At 47.2% G+C, this 12,305-nt stretch overlaps 1 protein-coding gene and 1 long non-coding RNA gene across 3 annotated transcripts in view; one reads left to right on the top strand and one right to left on the bottom strand.

Annotated features, from left to right (window-relative positions):
- The window catches only part of LOC308588845, a 265,934-nt gene that overhangs the window by 185,162 nt on the left and 68,467 nt on the right, over window positions 1–12,305 (top strand). The gene's annotated exons all lie outside the window — the stretch shown is intronic.
- GDPD5 (glycerophosphodiester phosphodiesterase domain containing 5) overlaps window positions 1–12,305 on the bottom strand; it is a 164,204-nt gene that overhangs the window by 146,330 nt on the left and 5,569 nt on the right. The gene's annotated exons all lie outside the window — the stretch shown is intronic.

Here is a 12,305-nt window from a genome sequence, read left to right on the forward strand (position 1 = left end):
TAATGGCAGAAGATATCAATGACGAGGTATTGATAGAAACGTTCCATCAAAGGTTCCCAAGGAAACCTCAGCCTGTGGAGAGGTTCCGGAGGGAATACTTTGGCACCACCGATGAGGAGGACGAGGAGTTGGAAGGATTCACGGATTCGGAAGGGGAAGGGGAGATGGACTCTGAGGAGGAGGAGTACTTCGAGACCCGGGACCGCAACAGGTGGAGAGAAGTGTTCGAGACATCGGAAGATGAAGGAAGTTCCTTCCGGGGTTTTGCCTCCTCACTGCCCATAGAGGAGGGGGCGTGAGGGGGTGAAGGGGGCCCTGGAGGGGAGGTGGATGTCAGGGAACTGCCATCGGAAGGAAGGGAGGTGGAAGGGCTCACACAGGTTGGGAGAGACTCAGCAGCTGAAGAGGGAACCAGTAGGGGGAGAGGAGCTGAGCTGCGGGAAAGTGAGCAGGAGGGATGGCTCCGAGACACTTCCAGCGAGGGCAGTGGGGAGGTTTCAGGACCTCGCGTAGGGACACCCACTCCTCGCCGGAAACTGTCACGCAGAGAGTCCAGAAGACGTGTTTCCGTTAAGGAGCTTTTATGTTGGAAGCGATTCCGAAAGCAACCACTGTCGGAATCTGCCAGCGACTGAGGGAGCCATGTTTAAGGGGCTCCGTTACAGACAGAGGTTTGCAAACTTGATCAAACTCTGAGGGACTTGGATTTTACGCACAAGCAGCTCATCGTCCCATCACACTGAGGTACCACTGTACTCATTTAATTTCGATACAGCTTTATATTTTAAAGAGGGGGAGGGATTCAAAGCGGTCTACTACAACACATTAAAAGATCCAATAAAGCAATCCAGAATCAAACATCTGCTAACAGGGAAGTTTTTAATATGTGACATCTTAGTGTATTTTTGGTCTTTGTGGAAGCCGCCCAGGGTGGCTGGGGAAACCCAGCCAGATGGACAGGGTACAAATAATAAAGTGTTGTTGTTGTTGTTGTTGTTGTTGTTGTTGTTGTTGTTGTTGTTGTTGTTGTTGTTGTTACAGGAGTGGGACTGTCCCCTGCCTCTAACCCTGGGGAGCTGCTGCCAGCCAGTGTGGGCAACATTGCACTACATGGCCGACTCATAATAAGGCAGCTTCCTAAATTCCGGCACACAAGCAAACCACGCAAGGAAAGAGCAAAGGAGTTGCATAGCTGTCAAGTGTCCCTTATTTGAACGGACAGTCCCTTATTCCAGCGCCATGTCCCGCTGCTGTCCCTTATTGATGGATGTCCCTTAAATTTCAAAGGAAGCAGCTCCTCTCCCTCCCTCCCTGCCGGCCAGGGAGGAGGGAGGCTCCAACTGTGTTGCTTGGCTGCGTTGCTCACCCAATAAGAAGTCTAAGAACGACTGGGGGGTGGAGCTTGCATGCCTTGTGTGTGGCTAGTTAATGCAAGCTGAGGGGTTTTTTGAATGCTGGACGCCATTTTGTTGCACGTGCTGCTGAAAACTTTGCAGTGCAAAGCCAGGCCGGGGAGCCATCTTAAGTTGAGGCTGCATAGGCCTTGTGGTGCATGTGATTCAGATTCTATTCAGTTGAACCTCTGGTTACAAAGCTGGTTGGACAGTGTTCTCAAAGCTACCAGCATGAGTTTGACCAGACTGCAGGAGGACAGGAAGACTGGAGTGCCTGGAACAGGGGAGGCTGCAGGTCCCTTATTTTGGCTGCTGGTCCCTTATTTTCAAATCTGTAAGTTGACAGCTATGGAGTTGACGCGGGCTGAACTTGCACAAAAGGTTCAGAGCTCTGCTGCGCAGGATCTGCCTGGCCAACGTCTTGCAAACGTCTTTGCCCACATTGCAAAATCTGCTCCTACCCTTTTCTTGGTAACACCTCCCTCTTAGGCAGTGATGGATGGGATATAGCAGAGGGAAGATCGCTGACATTTCTAATTAGGATCTGGCAGCAAGGGAAGGGGGAAAGCTCAGGTCATGGAAAGCAGCTGCCAGTCAGAATAGGCAATATTGGCTTTGAAGGACAAGCAAGCACTCTGACTGAGCAACGCACCTTCCTATGTTCCCAAAGACTCTCCTTTAATGTTTTAATGTTGCATTTTAATTTTGTTTTTTAAGCTGTATTCTAATCAATTGTTTATTATATTTAGTGTTAGCCGCCCACAGCCCAGTCTTGGCTGGGGAGAGCGAGGTATAAATAAAATGTAATAATAATAAAATGTAATAATAATAATAATAATAATAATAATAATAATAATAATAATAATAATAATAATTTATTATTTATACTCCGCCCATCTGGCTGGGCTTCCCCAGCCACTCTGGGCGGCTTCCAAAAAAATATTAAAATACTGTAATACATCAAACCTTAAAAGCTTCCCTAAACAGGGCTGCCTTCAGATGTCTTCTAAAAGTCTGGTACTTGTTCTCTTTGACATCTGGTGGGAGGACGTTCCACAGGGAGGGCGCCACTACCAAGAAGGCCCTCTGCCTGGTTCCCTGTAACTTGGCTTCTTGCAGTGAGGGAACCACCAGAAGGCCCTCGGTGCTGGACCTCAGTGTCCGGGCTGAATGATTTGGGTGGAGACACTCCTTCAGGTATACTGGGCCGAGGCCGTTTAGGGCTTTAAAGGTCAGCACCAACACTTTGAATTGTGCTTGGAAACGTACTGGGAGCCAATGTAGGTCTTTCAAGACCGGTGTTATATGGTCTCGGCGGCCGTTCTCAGTCACCAGTCTAACTGCCGCATTCTGGATTAGTTGTAGTTTCTGGGTCACCTTCAAAGGCAGCCCCACGTAGAGCGCATTGCAGTAGTCCAAGCGGGAGATAACCAGAGCATGCACCACTCTGGCGAGACAGTCTGCGGGTAGGGAGGGTCTCATCCTGCGTACCAGATGGAGCGGATAAACAGCTGCCCTGGACACAGAATTGACCTGCGCCTTCATGGACAGCTGTGAGTCCAAAATGACTCCCAGGCTACGCACCTGGTCCTTCAGGGGCACAGTTACCCTATTCAGGACCAGGGAGTCCTCCACACCTGCTCGCCTCCTGTCCCCCCAAAACAGTACTTCTGTCTTGTCAGGATTCAACCTCAATCTGTTAGCCGCCATCCATCCTCCAACCGTCCTCCAATTATTATTATTAAACCAGAGCAGCTTTCTCCAACCTCGTGCCCTCCAGACGTTTAGGACAACAACTCCCAGAATGGTCGTTCGGGTTGGGCATCACTGCTCTGACAGGAAGCCTCAATACGAAGGCCAGGCGGTTCCTGTAGATCAGCCTGGGTGACTAAGAAATTGAGACGACTGAGTAATGCATTTGCAAAAAAAAAAAAAAAGTCCACTATGCCTCTCCCTACGAAGCACATCATTTTCTCTCTGGTTTGACAAGGTCCTCAGGTTCTCCAGCTGGCAAGGCCTCTGGGTGGCCTGATGTTTCGCCCGCAAGCACTTGCCATGCCCGTGGCGACGCAGTCACCCGTAACGGCCTCCTCGGCCAAAATGCGGCTTTGGTTATGCTCACTGCTGCGGCTGCTGCTGTTCACCTCTGCCGGATGGGCTGCCTGATCTCTTCTCCCCAGAGATTTGTGGAGGAGGGAGACCGGATCCAGGGCTTTCCTCACATGCAAAATGTATGCCCAGCTACCGAGATGCAGCACAGATCAGATGGTAATAAAAAGGCAGAGGGTTAATGCCTTTAAAAGCCACCTACGTTCCGTCTTCTGTTCTTGACCTCCGCATTCCCATTCCAGGAAAACAACTTCGAAACTAGGAATTGGAAGCCACCCTCATGAGGTGTTCGAAATTCAATCACCACGTGAAATATACTCGGAGTCGAGAGTGGATTTCATGCTCTTTATTCAGCTCATAGTGGTGAGGAGGAATGGAAGTTCCCCCAGAATGTCTGCCTTATATACATTATTTGCGCAATGGACCCCATGTGATTGGCTCATTCCGGGATACTCCTGTAGGCCAATCAGGTTGCGGATTCACTTCCACCTGGAGCTGGATTGGGTGGCTCCTTTGGGCCAATCAGACTGCTGCATTCTGAATCCTATTGTTTTAGGACCAATCAGACTGCTGCCTTTTGGATCCTATTCAACTCAGTACATAACACCAGGCATGTTTTGCTTCCGGAGCGGGTCCAACTGTGACCATGTGAAGATTTCTGGGTGCTGGGTCAGCGAATAGCAAAATTGACTGGAAAAATCAGAGAACAGGGCAACGAAGCATTCCAAAGAGATTGGTTGAAATTTACAACATACATAGAAAAGAACTACAGTCATACCTCGGGTTACAGACGCTTCGGGTTACGTGTTTTCAGGTTATGGACGCGCCAAAACCTGGAAGTACCGAAATGGATTACTTCCAGGTTTTGGCAATTGCGCACGTGCAGAACCACTAGATCACACTTTGCGCATGTGCAGAAGCGCCGAATCGTGACCCACGCATGCGCAGACACGGCACTGCGGGTTGTGAATGTGCCTCCCGCACGGATCACGTTCGCAACCCGAGCATCCACTGTATACACAAATAAAGACTCTCGGGACGGAAATAGACCTCACAATGTTTATTAAAAATCATTCGTTTTGGATTTAAGAATATTGAACAAACATATTGCAACAGTTGAAGGATGTACATGAATGAAATTTTGAATAGTATTATTCCATAGTATTAAGTACACAGAGAATGTAAACATGACAAATGCGTAAATATAGAGAAGCCAAAAGGAGGAGAGAGGGAAGTACAAATTTGTTTAAAATTAAAGTATTAAGGTTAAAAGAAATAAGGTATGTATTATGTATTAAAGGTAAAGGTAACGGGACCCTTGACCGTTAGGTCCAGTGGTGGACGATTATGATGGCAAAATTTGGAAAATCTGTAAAACCAATAAAGAACATTAAAAAAGACGACATTTTTGTTAATAGGATTCTGCTATTCTGTTTGGCTGTCAAACCCATGGGAAGTGTTGGCCTTCACAAGGCCACCAACCAAAGTGGAAGGAGACCAGTCAGCGACATATTGAAATGGAAGGATCCTACTTGCGGCTTTCCCTGAAAGCAACTCCCATGGAGTTCAGTGGGGCTTCCTCTGAAGCAAGCGCAAGCAGATCCACAGCCGTCGATTTATCCCCCCCCCCCCAAAAGCACAGAGAGGCAGAGAGTCACGGCACAAGGCAGGTTAACGCAGACGTTCTCGGATCCATAAATAACCTTGCAATCTGACAGACACGCCAAAGGATAACACGTGCCCCGGCTTAAGAATCAAGGCAAACTTGCTCATAAATCACAGCCGGGCTCTCTGCCCAAGGAGGCAGCAGATCGCTCTTCGGCACTCAGCCACAAAGGCGACAGCTCCTTCCCAGATCCGATACGTCCAAATGGAAAATCAGCCGAACGAACGGCAAAATTCACCGGACAAGGCAGAGTGGGGGGCGGGGGTGTCTCAGAATGGCAAAGCTTGAATGAGACAGCTTCACTCACAGGCACACTAAAAAAGATCTGTTGCTTAAACAGGGCTAGATTAGAACCATGTTGTTGTTGTTTAGTTGTTTAGTCGTGTCCGACTCTTCATGACCCCCTGGACCAGAGCACGCCAGGCACTCCTGTCTTCCACTGCCTCCCGCAGTTTGGTCAAACTCATGCTGGTAGCTTCGAGAACACTGTCCAACCATCTCGTCCTCCGTCGTCCCCTTCTCCTTGTGCCCTCCATCTTTCCCAACATCAGGGTCTTTTCCAGGGATTCTTCTCTTCTCATGAGGTGGCCAAAGTATTGGAGCCTCAGCTTCACGATCTGTCCTTCCAGTGAGCACTCAGGGCTGATTTCCTTCAGAATGGATCGGTTTGATCTTCTTGCAGTCCATGGGCCTCTCAAGAGTCTCCTCCAGCACCAGAATTCAAAAGCATCATGAAGAAGGCTGATCGCCGAAGAATTGATGCTTTTGAATTCTGGTGCTGGAGGAGACTCTTGAGAGGCCCGTGGACTGCAAGAAGATCAAACTGATCCATTCTGAAGGAAATCAGCCCTGAGTGCTCACTGGAAGGACAGATCCTGAAGCCGAGACAGTGTTCTCGAAGCTACGAACATGAGTTTGAACCAAACTACGGGAGGCAGTGGAAGACAGGAGTGCCTGGCATGCTCTGGTCCATGGGATCACAAAGAGTTGGACACAACTAAACGACTAAACAACAACAACAATAATGTGGATGTTTATTTAAATCCTGCCATCAAGTCTATTGCCTTTCTTTGTTTCCGCAAATATAGTAACGAATGGTTCCCAGTCTTTTTCAAAGTCTCTGTTGCCTTTTTCTCTTAGTCTTTCTGTCATTTTTACCAGTTCTGCATAGTTCATCAACTTCTATTGCCATTGTCCTTTAGTTGGTATTTCTCCTGTCTTCCAATTTTGTGCAATCAACATTCTTGCTGCTGTAGTGGCATACATAAATATGGTCCTCATTTCTTTTGGTATGTCTTGACCTAAAATACCTAATAAAAAGGCTTCTGGTTTTTTTTACAAAGCTAAACCTTGCTGACCCCTGCTCTACAATATCCTTTTTGAGATGAGGAAAGCACCTGGCGAGAGAAATTTCCCCCAGCATATACAAGAAGCTTGCTTTCAAACAGACACATTCTCAAACTGGATGTGAAAGTTCCTGGGAATCTGAAGCCAATCTATACCTTCCGTGACTTCCCTTTCCCTTCCTTCTACAAAAACTCAGCACACACACAAACAGGTTCGTCTGACCGCAACTCACTTGGAGCTTAATCTGAAAGGACAGGATTTTCATTAAGAAGTTTTTATTTTAATTCACAAACTCCCACTTTTTTTTTTTTAAATGATTGCTTTTAATATTCCAAAAGCATCCTCCCTTCTGCATGGCAAAGGGATAGGATCTTACAGAAAAACAAGGCAGTCTGCTTAAGACAGCAGATGTAACGTGCAGAAACAGAACATCTCTGATTCTTGCTTGCTGCAAAAGATAAAAGCCCTCCTTCTTTGCCATGCTAACTCCAATTCCTTTCCTCCTGTCCGAAAGCAGGCAAACAAGACAGGATTTGTGGAAGCCTTTGCAGACAGATTAAGCCCTGCTGCCTCTAAAAATAGGAAGTGCTTCAAATCTGGAGAGGGCAAAGATTTCAGGCGTGGAAAGATCCTAGTTTGCCATCTGGTCAGAGACCAGAATTCCTGCTGTAGCAAAGAACGGACAAGATGAATGGAGTTTGGTACAGCTGGGAAACGTACAAATTTGAAGAGCTGACTTTCGTTTATCGATTGCGTTCAGAACTCACCTCTCCTCCAAGCAGTGTCCGAAGTTAGCCAGGCGCCAGGCACGTATTGCACCTGGCTATCGGCCACCTGCAACCAAGTGATTGATGCCCAGGGGCAGGATGGCGTCTAATCTCTCCATCCGGGGATCATTGGATCCGGACTGTTTTCGCACACTAACACCCCATCCTGTACCATTTTATCGGTCGTATTTTATCTGCACAATCGGAATGAATTTCTGGAACTTTTTCTGTGCAGCCTGATTAGGAACAGTCGCCATTTGGAAAAAGAGGTCAGGATAGGCGAAACGAAAAGTGGACTGTTTGGATCAAGTGATTTTTCTTCTTTAGGTTCTCAAAGCTCTTAAGCTAGCTCCAGGTTGCCATCCGAACTAGCCAGATGTTCAACTGAGAATCAGTCACAGTCAGTCCGTCATTTGAAAAACAAAGAATCTAGAGTGTCTTGCCTCCCAAAAAATGGCAACTAGACATTCCATTTTGGCGACTGTAACCTTGGTTTTAAGGAGCTATTTGGGGCCTAGGTTAAATATCTGAGTTTCTAACACTGCCTCCAAGGTGCTCAAGGTGGCCGTACATTTATTCTCGTCCCCACAACAACCTTATATAATAATAATAATTTATTATTTATACCAAGCCCATCTGGCTGGGTTTCCCCAGCCACTCTGGGCGGCTTCCAACTGAATATTAAAAACAATACATCACCAGACATTAAAAACCTCCCTAAACAGGGCCACCTTCAGTTGTCTTTTAAGAGTAAGATAGTTGTTTATTGCTTTGACATCTGCTGGGAGGGCGTTCCACAGAGCAGGCGCCACTACCGAGAAGGCCCTCTGCCTAGTTCCCTGTAACCTCACTTCTCGCAGCGAGGGAACTGCCAGAAGGCCCTCGGAGCTGGACCTCAGTGTCCGGGCTGAATGATGGGGGTGGAGACACTCTACTACTCCTTCGGGGCTACTGGACTGAGGCCGTTTAGGGCTTTCAAGGTCAGCACCAACACTTTGAATTGTGCTTGGAAACGTACTGGGAGCCAATGTAGGTCTTTCAGGACCAGTGTTATGTGGTCTCGGCGGCTGCTCCCAGTCACCAGTCTAGCTCCCGCATTCTGGATTAATTGCAGTTTCCGGGTCACTTTCAAAGGTAGCCCCACGTAGAGCACATTGAAGTCCAGGCAGGAGATAACTAGAGCATGCACCACTCTGGCGAGGCAGTCCGCAGGCAGGTGGTGTCTCATCCTGTGTACCAGGAGCTGGTAGACAGCTGCCCTGGACACAGAATTGACCTGCGCCTCCATGGATAGCTGTGAGTCCAGAATGACTCCCAGGCTGTGCACCTGGTCCTTCAGGGGCATGGTTACCCCATTCAGGAGCAGGGAGTCCCCCACACCCACCCGCCTCCTGTCCCCCCAAATCAGTACATCTGTCTTGTCAAGATTCAACCTCAATCCATTAGCTGCCATCCATCCTCCAACCGCCTCCAGACAGGACCTTCACTGCCTTCACATTTAAAAGAGATGGAAGATTAGGATGAGAGAGACTGCCTAGGACACGGTCACCCAGTGAGCTTCATGGCCGAGTGGTGATTCAAACCCGTGTCTCCCAGATCCCAGACCGATATTCTTCTAACCACTACACCACACTTACGTTACGTGAAGTTGCTCTGTGGCAGGTTGCACCAGACTGCATTAAAAAGTCCCAAACACTGCAACAACACATTTCTGCTTAACAATGCATTTTAAAAATATGCTCCTAGATCCATTACATTAGACTGTTAACAGTTTCATGCAAAACACCTGGTATGGGTGTACAAATATGCTAAAAAGCCTATTTAAGTAGAGAGGGGGAATTAATTGCTGTTCAGGTGCTCAGTTGTGGGTTGGTGGGGTAAGAATATGCCCTCCCCTCTTGCATCGTATATTTGGTACCTGTCCCTGAACCCATCTCCCTCTAGATTTGCCTGCTAAGTCCCATCAGTCAGGGTTTATTGGGATGCAAGACACATATCCCACTTATGCTCATACACGAACAGCTGTGGGCTTAGGAAATTTACACCCAGGGAAATGGAGCATCTGTTCCATTGTGCTAAAAAAAAAAGGAAAAAGGAAAAGTCAGATTTTCCAAAAAAAGGGGGGGGGAGGTGCAAAAGCTAAATGGGGAAAACATGTAGGAATGTTGCTTTGAGCAGAATGCCAAATTGGGTCCTCCCTTAAAGGGGGCACGTATTGCGGTGGGACCTGGACAACCGACTCCCTGTGTTGTGGGTGGGTATGATTGGTCAGCCACAACACCCAATTGGTAGGTCCCTCAAACCTGGGTTCAATCTGGCCAATGGGACCCAGTCCAAAAGGGGACCCAGCCGCCCACCTCTCCCTACTTTTAGGGCTTTGCGCTTGACCTCGCTATGCCGTCGTGTGCCGTTGGGACAGGGGCACAGCAGGAATTTCCCCCACTTGGCTGATTGGCTGTTGCCATTTGGGTTTCGCCTGCCACGTAGCAAATCGTCACAACTTGTAAGGTTGCGGACAGGCACTGGTTCAGGTGATAGGGATGGGAGAACGCTCTCACCATCCCTATGTGAAGGGGATTCCGTGAAAGGAATCCAGGGACTCGATGGTTTGGTCAAGCCCTGAGAGGGGGTTGTGCCCGTGCCTGAGTCCAGGGGACATTTATGTGGCGGAGAAAGCCTGTTCCTGGCTTCCCGCTTACCCAGGTGTTCACCCTTGGCTGACCTATGCTGGAACCCTGGGTCAGCGCTACCTGCATGGCAGAGAGCTAGTCGAACCAGAGCCTATGCAACCAGTCACTTGCCTTAATCAATTAAGTTGTGGCCTAAATTCTGCCAAAAACCAAACCAAAAATTTGAGTCAAGTGTGAATTTATTTAGTGGGGAGGTTTCTGGGTCTGAACACACAAGGAGAAGGATACTGTAGGGTTGGGGAAAGTTCAGAGAAAGGCAACTGAAATAATCAAAGGGATGAAGTGACTGCCCTGTCTGTTGCAGCCACTGGGACTTTTTAGTTGAGAGAAATGCAGAGTTGAGAGGAGACCGGGGAAAGGTGTACAGTATAAAAATTATGTACGGTGTGTTGTGAAGAAAACTTTTTTATGCCCCTTGGGGACATGCAACAAAGCTGAACACTGGAAGGTTCAGGACCCGCACATTGAAGTATATCTGCACACAGCGCGTAGTGAACCTGTGGAACTCACCGCCACAAGGTGTACTGATGACCAACTCAGATGGCTTTAGAAGCAGATTGGAGAAATTTGTGGAGGATAAGGGTGCGTGCTACATCTGAGTGCCAGAACGCTAGGCCTCAAACGCCAGCCAATGAGTATTGCAGGTTGGGAAAGCGCCGCTGCACCTCAGGTCCTTACCTGGGTGTTTCCCACAAGGCATATTGTGGCCCCTGTGAGAGAACAGGATGCTGGACGAGACAGACCTTTCGCCTGATCCAGCAGGCTTTTCTTATGTTCAAACACAGAGCTGTTCCACAGTGAACGCTCTGCATCAAAGCTGCCAAAATCTTCGCTTGGTCACGAGCTGAGCCTTCGCCAGCAGTCAAAGATGACAGCAATTGCAGTCCAGGATCATCATATAGGCAGTCAGCTGCATTTGCTACAATGGAATGTCTAGGCACTTTTTTGTAGTCAGGTTATTTTGTTTATTATTATTATTATTATTATTATTATTATTATTATTATTATTACAGTGGATGCTCAGGTTGTGAACGTGACCTGTGCGGGATGCATGTTCGCAACCTGAGGTGTTCACAACCCGCAGTGGCGCACCTGCGCACGAGCGGGTTGCGATTTGGCACTTCTGCGCATGCACGGCCGCCGAAACCTGGAAGTAACCCGTTCCGGTACTTCCAGGTTTCGGCGGTCCGTAACCCGAAAAAACAGAACCTGAAGCATCTGTAACCCGAGGTATGACTGTATTATTATTTCTATACTGCTTTCTATTTCTATACTGCTTTCTAAGAAAGAAAGAAAATCTCAAAGTGGTTCACAACCCATTAAAACATCAAATAAAACAAATTCAGGCTTCAGGGAAAATATTTCAGGTCCTTCCCTAAGTGACATGTTGCTTTCCTCTGTCACCAACCCAAAGATCTCGACGTCGTCACAATTGGACCAGTAGCAAAACACACCTGACACTTGGCTAAATTCTAACACTGATCATAGGTTCCCCAACAGTGTTAGAAATTAGCTAGGCAGATTTTGCAACTGGCGTGGGTCCAATTGCGACCACGTCAAGATCTCTGGGTTGCCAGGTTGGCAACTGACAGCTCCACCTGGCTGGCCCCTCCAGCTTTCTTAAGCAGGTCAGAAGAAGAGATTATTGATTGCATTTATATCAAACCTTTTTCTCCAAGGGGTACATCCCCCCCCTCCTCAGTTAATCCCTACGATGACCCTGTGAGGTAGGTGCAGTGACTGATTCCAAGGTCGCCCAGTGAACTTCATGGCAGTGGGGGGATTTGAACCCTGATCTCCCAGGTCCTAGTCCAACACTCTAACCACTACAGCACACGGGCTTTCCAGAGTTCTTCTGCTATGGCGCAGCCCTATAAATTAAGTGGGTAAACATGGGGAAAGGAAAAGGTCACTCAGAGAAGGATCTGAAATATTTTCCTGGAAGCTTGAATTTGTTTTATTCGGGATTGCTTGATTTGATGTGTTTTTACGTGTCACAAATTGTTTTTGGTATTCTTTAAAATGTAAAGCGGTATAGAAATGAAACTAATAATAATAATAATAATTACAATACTAAATTTCATTGTAGGAAACAACAAATCAGTGTAATTAGCATCATTTATACTCCCGATACTGAAATCAATTATAAAACTTATAAAGAAGGAAATTAAAATTATATTGTGGTTGTTTGTTTGACTTCTCCATTATTTGTTTGTTTGATTATATGCTTGTTTGTCTGTTTTCCCATAAATGTATTTATTTTAAATCAATAAAGATATACTTCTAAAAGGAGGGGGATAAATTTCATTGTAAAAAAATATATATAGCGCCT

Source organism: Podarcis bocagei (assembly GCF_964188305.1).
Source record: "Podarcis bocagei genome assembly, chromosome: 6".
In the NCBI taxonomy this organism is placed as follows: Eukaryota; Metazoa; Chordata; class Lepidosauria; order Squamata; family Lacertidae; genus Podarcis; species Podarcis bocagei.